The sequence below is a fragment of the Palaemon carinicauda genome, chromosome 12 (genome assembly GCF_036898095.1).
Source record: "Palaemon carinicauda isolate YSFRI2023 chromosome 12, ASM3689809v2, whole genome shotgun sequence".
NCBI lineage: Eukaryota > Metazoa > Arthropoda > Malacostraca > Decapoda > Palaemonidae > Palaemon > Palaemon carinicauda.
In genome coordinates, this window is record NC_090736.1 from 149,031,421 (window position 1) to 149,041,420 (window position 10,000).

General features: G+C 36.5%; 1 protein-coding gene across 5 annotated transcripts in view; it reads right to left on the bottom strand.

Moving 5' to 3' along the window:
• The window catches only part of LOC137651323 (beta-1,4-glucuronyltransferase 1), a 700,820-nt gene that overhangs the window by 109,929 nt on the left and 580,891 nt on the right, over positions 1-10,000 (bottom strand). The window lies entirely within an intron of this gene.

A 10,000-nucleotide genomic window follows, 5' to 3' on the forward strand; every position in this document is an offset into this window, starting at 1 on the left:
AAGCCACTTGCAATACTGCTAAGACAGAGTATAGATATGAGCGAGATATATGTTAAACATAAATTAGCTTATATAACCCCTATCTTCAAAAGTGGATCAAGACTAGAGGCAAGCAATTATAGACCTGTTAGTCTAACATCACATATTATGAAAGTGTATGAGAGGGTAATAAAAAAGAAAATAATGAACCATTTGGTCAAAAATAATTTGTTTAATATGGGTCAACACGGTTTCGTACCTGGAAAAAGTACACAGACCCAACTGATAGCTCACTATGAAAACATATACAATAATATGATAAATGAAAAAGACACAGATGTGATCTATCTAGATTTTGCAAAAGCCTTTGACAAGGTAGACCATAACATATTGGAGAAAAAAATGAGAAAGCATAATATTGTGGGAAAGATAGGAAAATGGGTAAAAGAATTCCTGCAAAACAGAAAACAGATAGTGGTTGCAAATGACGAGAAATCAGATGAAGCCCAGGTAATATCTGGTGTGCCCCAAGGTACGGTATTAGCTGCACTGCTATTTGTTATTATGATCTCAGACATAGACTGTGATGTTGAAAACTCCGTAGTGAGAAGTTTCGCCGATGACACAAGAATAAGTAGAGAAATTACTTGTGATGAAGATAGGAACTCACTACAAAGAGATCTAAACAAAATATATGAATGGGCGGAGATAAATAGGATGGTATTTAACTCCGATAAATTCGAATCAATAAATTATGGAAACAGAGAAGGAATGGTGTATGCATACAAGGGACCTAATAATGAGATAATCACAAACAAGGAAGCAATTAAAGACCTTGGTGTAATTTTAAATAGGAATATGTTATGCAACGACCAAATAGCAACACTGTTGGCTAAATGTAAAGCAAAAATGGGAATGTTATTCAGACACTTTAAAACAAGAAAAGCTGAACACATGATTATGCTTTACAAAACTTATGTGCGTAGTACACTCGAGTACTGCAATGTGATATGGTACCCACACTACCAAAAGGATATTGCGCAAATAGAGAGTGTACAAAGGTCCTATACTGCTAGAATAGAAGAAGTTAAGGACCTTGATTACTGGGAAAGACTGCAATTTTTAAAACTATACAGTCTAGAAAGGAGAAGAGAACGCTACATGATAATACAAGCATGGAAGCAAATAGAAGGAATTGCTGAAAACATCATGGAGCTTAAAGTATCAGAAAGAGCAAGCCGAGGTAGATTAATAGTGCCAAAAAGCATTCCAGGCAAACTGAGAAAGGCGCACAGGACATTAATCCACTACGCACCAGCATCGATAATGCAGCGACTATTTAATGTGCTGCCAGATCATCTAAGAAACATATCAGGAGTGAGCGTAGATGCGTTTAAAAATCAGCTCGATAAATACCTAAGATGCATCCCAGACCATCCAAGACTGGAAGATGCAAAATACACCGGAAGATGTATTAGCAACTCTCTGGTGGATATACGAGGTGCCTCACACTGAGGGACCTGGGGGAACCCAAACAAAAAATAAGGCAATAAGGTAAGGTAAGGCTCTCTCTCTCTCTCTCTTCCTGGACTTCAATATTTGTCAACATCTTTAGTAATGACCAATCTCTCTCTCTCTCTCTCTCTCTCTCTCTCTCTCTCTCTACTGGACTTTAATATTGTCAACATCTTTAGTAATGACCAATATCTCTCTCTCTCTCTCTCTCTCTCTCTCTCTCTCTCTCTCTCTATATATATATATATATATATATGCAGACTGTTTTCTTTAGAGAATTCTTGATTGCACAGGGCGGACTAATATTCATTAAGCAAAACTGGAGACGTCAAAAGGTTACTAGATATCTCCAGGTGTCTTTGTTCCAGAATACAATGACATTTTCAAGTTGCAAATCGTTAAAATGTTTTCGTCTTTACACTAACATTATATACACATCAAATCTAATATACATATAACAGGCTCCAACAGGGAAAATAGCTCAGTGAGGGAATGAAATAAGGAAAAAATATGGAATAGTATGGTTGAGTATATCCTCAAGCAAAAGAACTTTAACCCAAGAAAGTGGAAGACCATGGTACAGAGGCTATGGCACTACCCGAGACTAGAGAACAATTGTTTGATTTTGGAGTGTCCTTCTCTTAGATGAGCTGCTTACCATAGCTAAAGAGTCTCTTCTACCCTTACCAAGAGGAAAGTGGCCACTGAACAATTACAGTGCAGCAACCTCTTGGGTGAAGAAGAAATGTTTGGTAATCTTAGTGTTGTCGGGTGTAAGAGGACAGAGGAGAATATGTACAGAATATGCCAGACTATTCGGTGTGTATGTGTAGGCAAGGGGAAAATGAACCGTAACCAGAGAGAAGGATCCAATGTATTACTGTCTGGCCAGTCAAAGGACCCCGGAACTCTCCAGCGGTAGAGAACAATTGTTTAATTTTGGAGTGTCCTTCTCTTAGAAGAACTGCTTACCATAGCTAATGAGTCTTTTATACCATTACCAAGTGGAGAGATACGACTGAATAATTACATGAAATGACCTTATCTCCACCTCATTTCTACTTTCATTAACAATCTCAATGTCCTCCGCTATATCACTCCTCTCTTCCCTACTAATCCCACTACACTTATTCTCCATCTCTCTCATAACATAATTAAATCTTTCCTCCCCTGTCTCCTTTTTATTAATCTAAGCAAGATTTCATTATAATTAACTAAAACAACTAACTATTAAATTTCTCTTTCCCTATCTCCTTTTTATTAATCTAAGCAATATTTCATTATAATAGAATAAAAACATATAACAATTCAATTTCTATTCCTCTATCTCCTCTTTATCAAGCTAAGCAAGATTTCATTTCAATTCACTAAAACACATAATTCAATTTCTCTTCCCCTATTTCCTTTTTATTCACCTAAGCAAGACTTCATCATAATAAACTTAATAATATATAACAATTCAATTTCTATTCCTCTATCTCCTTTTTAATAAATAAGCAAGATTTCATCATAATAAACTAATAATACATAATAATTCAATTTCTCTTCCTTTATCTCCTCTTCATCATCCTAAGCAAGATTTCATTGCAATAAACTAAAAACACATAACAATTCAATTTCTTTTCCACTATCTCCTCTTTATCAACCTACGAGAGTTATCATTATAACTAAAATCAATATCTATCTTTGTTTCTAACATTTCCTTTAGGCGTGTTCGTTCGATGCGACATCTCTGGAAAATCCTCCCTCACCTACGCCCACAGGACTGCCTTTGCTACTACGCCCAACGGTACTTCGCCTTTAAGGGCATCTCGATTAGCATTTAGCACGCCCACTCTCTCTCTCTCTCTCTCTCTCTCTCTCTCTCTCTTATCATTCAGTACATTTACTCATCTTTCATTCTTCAGGGCAATAATTGTTGAGTGTTCTCTCTCTCTCTCTCTCTCTCTCTCTCTCTCTCTCTCTCTCGATTTATCATTCAGTACATTTACTTCTTATCCTTCATCCTTCAGAGCAATAATTGTTGAGTGTTCTCTCTCTCTCTCTCTCTCTCTCTCTCTCTCTCTCTCTCTCTCTCCTTTTTATCTCGTCTCCCTTCTATTCTATTTTCGCAGTAAAAGAATCGGAATGAGGATCCACTCAATTTTGGGGAAATTAAGAGGAAAATTCCTGGCAAAAGTCCAAAGAAATAGGAAGAGAAAAAATACTAGGGGAGAGAGAGAGAGAGATTGTCTTCCTCATTGTGGATAGGATCTGATAAAAATAAATCAACACTGTTAATAATAATAATGTTAATAAAAATCAAAAATACTAGGAGAGAGAGAGAGAGAAAGAGAGAGAGAGAGAGAGAGAGAGATTGTCTTCCTCATTGTGGATAGGATCTGATAAAAATAAATCAACACTGTTAATAATAATAATGTTAATAAAAATCAAAAATACTAGGAGAGAGAGAGAGAGAAAGAGAGAGAGAGAGAGAGAGAGAGATTGTCTTCCTCATTGTGGATAGGATCTGATAAAAATAAATCAACACTGTTAATAATAATAATGTTAATAAAAATCAAAAATACTAGGAGAGAGAGAGAGAGAAAGAGAGAGAGAGAGAGAGAGAGAGATTGTCTTCCTCATTGTGGATAGGATCTGATAAAAATAAATCAACACTGTTAATAATAATAATGTTAATAAAAATCAAAAATACTAGGAGAGAGAGAGAGAGAAAGAGAGAGAGAGAGAGAGAGAGAGATTGTCTTCCTCATTGTGGATAGGATCTGATAAAAATAAATCAACACTGTTAATAATAATAATGTTAATAAAAATCAAAAATACTAGGAGAGAGAGAGAGAGAAAGAGAGAGAGAGAGAGAGAGAGAGAGATTGTCTTCCTCATTGTGGATAGGATCTGATAAAAATAAATCAACACTGTTAATAATAATAATGTTAATAAAAATCAAAAATACTAGGAGAGAGAGAGAGAAAGAGAGAGAGAGAGAGAGAGAGAGAGAGAGAGAGAGAGAGATGAAAGATTGTCTTACTCACTGTGGATAGGGAATGATAAAAATAAATCAACACTGTTAATAATAATAATGTTAATAAAAATCAAAAATACTAGGAGAGAGAGAGAGAGAGAGAGAGAGAGAGAGAGAGAGAGAGAGAGATGAAAGATTGTCTTACTCACTGTGGATAGGGAATGATAAAAATAAATCAACACTGTTAATAATAATAATGTTAATAAAAATCAAAAATACTAGGAGAGAGAGAGAGAGAAAGAGAGAGAGAGAGAGAGAGAGAGAGAGAGAGAGAGAGAGAGATTGTCTTACTGTGGATAGGGAATGATAAAAATAAATCAACAATGTTAAAAATAATAATGTTAATAAAAATCACGAATGTTAACAATTTTTGTATTGAAAATGATATAACTTACTTGTCCGGACAACTAAACTTAGAAATAAAGGTAAATATTTATTTGTTTGGTGAGATCTTTATCACAGCAGACTGTGCTAGTCTCTAAGGAGATTACATCAAGTAGACGTGACTGAAGAGGAGTCTCAGTATTACATCAATTGTGTTGGTCTGTAGGAAACCCCCAGGATTACGTTAATTGAAAAACGTAGAGAAGTCAAGGGATTATATCAATTGTATAAGTCAGAAGAGGAGTCCCTGATTACATCAATTATATAAGTCAGAATGGAAGTCCTCAGATTACATTCAATTGGAAAAGTCCCAGATTTACTTCAGTTTTAAATGAAAAACGTAGAGAAGTCAAAGGATTATATCAATTACATAAGTCAGCCGGGGAGTCACAGATTACATCAATTATATAAGTCAGAATGGAAGTCCTCAGATTACATTCAATTGGAAAAGTCCCAGATTTACATCAGTTCCTTAAGTCCCAGGAGTATATCAATTGTATTAGTCAGAATGGAATACACTGGATTATATAAATGGCCAAAGTCAGAAGTAAATCCCTAAGATTACATCAATTCCATAAGTCAGAAAGTCCCAGTATTACATCAATTGTATAGGTCAAAGGAGAAATCATAGGATTATATCAATTGCATAGGTCAGATGAGAAGACATAGGATTACAGCAATTGTATAGGTCAGAAGAGAAGTCATAGGATTACATCAATTGCATAGGTCAGAAAAGAAGTCATCGGATTACATCAATAGCACAGTTCAGAAGAGAAGTTATAGGATTATATCAATAGTAGAGGTCAGAAGAGAATTCATGGAATTACATCAATTGCACAGGTCAGAAGAGAAGTAATAGGATTACATCAATTGCATAGGTCAGAAGAGAAGTCACAGGATTACATCAATTGCACAGGTCAGAAGAGAAGTCATAGGACTACATCAATAGCATAGGCCAGAAGAGAAGTCATGGGATTATATCAATAGCAGAGGTCAGACGAGAAGTCATAGGATTACATCAATAGCACAGTTCAGAAGAGAAGTCATAGGACTATATCAATAGCAGAAGTCAGAAGAGAATTAATGGGATTACATCAATTGCATAGGTCAAAAGTGAAGTCATAAGATTACATCAATTGCATAGGTCAAAAGTGAAGTCTTAGGAATATCTCAATTAGATAAGTCAGAAGGAAAGTCACAATACAACATTAATTGGTCATGGCAGATGACTCGTCCCAGAATCACATCATTTGGAAAATCCAGGAGGGAAAATTAAAGAGCGGTCCCTGAATTACATCAATCTGACAAGGCTTTACAATCTCCATACAACGAAAGGAGGTAGCTGAAGAATTATACTGTTAAGATATGAAAAAAAAAGTGGCAAGATTACATCTTGAAGACCAATTCCGATATTACATGTTACGAATAAGTCGGAAGAAAAGTCTCCTGGATTACACCAGTTGATGGAGAATGCCAAAAGGGAATATCCTGTATTACATTCTCTCACATGCCCCAGAGTCGGTCTAGGCAACTCAGAATTACACCTAAAAATCTCGAGGAGTTCTTCCATAAACTCTTGTCCTCGAAGGAGATTTCCAATTGGCACTTTTGTGATTACTTTGAGATTGCAAGTTATTTCGAGTGCTTAGGGGAAAGCAGTCCCTTTTCACAGAGGTTTAAAGGTTTTAAAGGCTATTATAAATGGCCGAGGCAAGGGATAATGACAATGTCCAAGAGACTGACCATATATACATTTAATCAGACCACCCAAGCTAGGTCCAGGAAGAACCAGTCAATGGCTACTTTTCCTCTTGGTAAGGGTAGAAGAGACTCTTCAGCTAAGGTAAGCAGCTCTTCTAGGAGAAGGACACTCCGAAATCAAACCATTGTTCTCTAGTCTATGGTAGTGCCATAGCCTCAGTACCATGGCCTTCCACTGTCTTGGGTTAGAGTTCTCTTTCTTGAGGGTACACTCAGGCACACTGTTCTATCTAGTTTCTCTTCCTCTTGTTTTGTTAAAGTTTTTATGGTTTATATGGGAAATATTTATTTATGTTGTTACTATTCTTAAGATATTTTATTTTTCCTTATTTCCTTTCCTCACTGGGCTATTTTCCCTGTTGGGGCCCCTGGGCTTATAGCATTCTGATTTTCCAACTAGGGTTGTAGCTTAGCATTTAATAATAATAATAATAATAATAATAATAATAATAATGTCTACTGATGACTCACCAGTTAGACCTAGAGGCTCTCCAACAACCTCCCCCGCCCCATTCCTTATCTAACAATGATGGTGAGGTTGCAGACATTACAGGAATCTAACTCGAACCCATGTCAGGTAGATCACCAGGCTGGGATGTTTCCAATGGGCCACCACCGTACGTAAGGGTAAGCGAGGTTGTATGCACAAGTTTAGAAGCACAAAGTAAGCCTTGATTGCAATGGCATTATATATGGATTGAAATGGTAATAAGATTTGTGATTGTTTAAACGTATACTTTATGAATATGGATATAAAGTAAAAATGAAAATACAAAAAACTATCCTATACTGATATATAAAATCTCTTATGATCTTTCTAAGATAAAGTAACTTTCTCTCCTCTCTCTCTCTCTCTCTCTCTCTCTCTCTCTCTCTCTCTCTTCCTTACTTGGTCTAGGGTTATACCAATATATATGAAATCTTTCAATCATGTGTATGATTTGAAGATTTAATTGACAAAATTGAAAATCATGCTAGCTTTCCTCCCTTGTGTTCTTGTATTTTCGTCTGTATATATATATATATATATATATATATATCTGTGTGTGTGTGTGAGGCCTAATAGTATGGCCTGAGTGTAACAGGTACTACAATGACACATGAGGTATGGAAATAGACTTTGCAAGACTTGGAAAGACATACGATCTCAGAAATACTTTAAACTATCAAGTGTTCAGAAAAGACAAGGAATTTTTTTTTTTAATTTTGAAAATAACGTTAAATTTAAACAATGATCAGAAAAAACTGGAAAGTCTCAAGACTCTTGAATGTGTCTTCAAGGACTTTCAAGAGTCATAGTAACACTTATACAAAGTCTCCGAAGAAAAAACGAACACTTTCGTAGGTCAAAGAAATTCGAAGTTTCCATTCCCTTTCTTGTTTCCTTTTTTTTTCTTTGGAACAAGACAGATATCTGTCTAATTCCTCCTCCTCCTCCAATTCCTCCACCCTTCTTCCCCCGATCCACCCTCCTCCAACCCCCCTCCCCCCACCTTCTTCTCTGCCCGCAACAGCTGAACAAACCTTCCAAGGTTTACAATCTTTTCTTTTCTACTGAAACGACTCGGTCGTTTTCCTTTACTTTTTCCTTTACCATCGGTTTACCCCCTATAGTTCTCCGGTTTGTTTGCGTCTCTGTGAAGTTTTCCACATTCATCTTTTCAGAGAGAAGAGTTCTCTCTCTCTCTCTCTCTCTCTCTCTCTCTCTCTCTCTCCTTAGTTAGGTCGAATTTACGTATTCAGTGTCACCTGTAAGATTATGATGTTGGCAAGTGAGTGAGTTGAGACTAATTCTCCCTCCCTCTCTCTCTCTCTCTCTCTCTCTCTCTCTCTCTCTCGTTCTTCAATCTAAAAGCCAATTTTGTTGACTTGTTTCAACATACCAATGTTGTCAATGAAAAAAGATGAATAAGTAAAATGGTGAACTTAATAATAGACACAAATATACAGTAAAGAGAATTACCTCTTTTCAATATTCCTCTTTCACATTTACCTAATGAAAATTCATTTCAATATTATGACGGATACCATCAATAAGTACAGTTGGACGTAGGAGTCCCTGGTACACCTCCCATCGCGGTAAGTAACCAAAAAGATAGCGTCAGAGGAGATGGCAGAGGAAATGAGCGGGGCTAAGCACATGAACTCATCACGCAGTAAGGGTGTGGTTTGTTCCACTTCTTCAGAACATGGTGTACCATGAATTTCTGTGTACAACTGTACCATATCCGATTATAGTTCATGTGCCATATTAAATATTGAGGAAAAATTTCGATTGTCTAAAACCCTGGTAATGAATTAAAAAAATATGAATGACATCATAATGGTAAAGGAAAGTTACACAAGGCTTGATATATATATATATATATATATATATGTGTGTGTGTGTGTGTGTGTGTGTGAGGCCTAATAGTATGGCGTGAGTGTAACAGGGACTGCAATGACACATGAGGTATGGAAATAGACTTTGCAAGACTTGGAAACACATACGATCTCAAAAATACTTTAAACTATCAAGTGTTCAGAAAAGACAAGGAAACTTTATTTTTTAAATTTTGAAAATAACGTTAAATTTCAACAATGATCAGAAAAACTGGAGGGTCTTAAGACTCTTGAATGTGTCTTCAAGGACTTTCAGGAGTCATAGTAACACTTATACAAAGTCTCAAAAGAAAAAACGAACACTTTCGTAGGTCAAAGAAATTCGAAGTTGCCACACACAATTTCCATTCCCTTTCTTCCTTCCTTTTTTTTTCTTTTTTTTTCTTTGGAACAAGACAGATATCTGTCTAATTTCTCCTCCTCCTCCAATTCCTCGACCCCTCTTACCCCGATCCACCCTCCTCCAACCCCCCCCTTCCCTCACCTTCTTCTCAGCCCGCAACAGCTGAACAAACCTTCCAAGGTTTACAATCTTTTCTTTTCTACTGAAACGACTCGGTCGTTTTCCTTTACTTTTTCGTTTACCAACGGTTTGCCCCCTATAGTTCTTCGGTTTGTTTGCGTCTCTGTGAAGTTTTCCACATTCATCTTTTCAGAGAGAAGAGTTCTCTCTCTCTCTCTCTCTCTCTCTCTCTCTCTCTATCCTTAACAAGGTCGGATTTGCGTATTCAAAGTGCCATCTGTAAGATTAGGATGTTGGCAAGTAACTGAGTTGAGATCAATTCGTTATGATCTCTCTCTCTCTCTCTCTCTCTCTCTCTCTCTCTCCTTAGCAAGATCAAATATACGTATTCAAAGTGTCACCTGTAAGATTATGATGTTGGCAAGTGAGTTGAGACTAATTCTCTCTCTCTCTCTCTCTCTCTCTCTCTCTCTCTCTCTCTCCCTTAGCAAGAT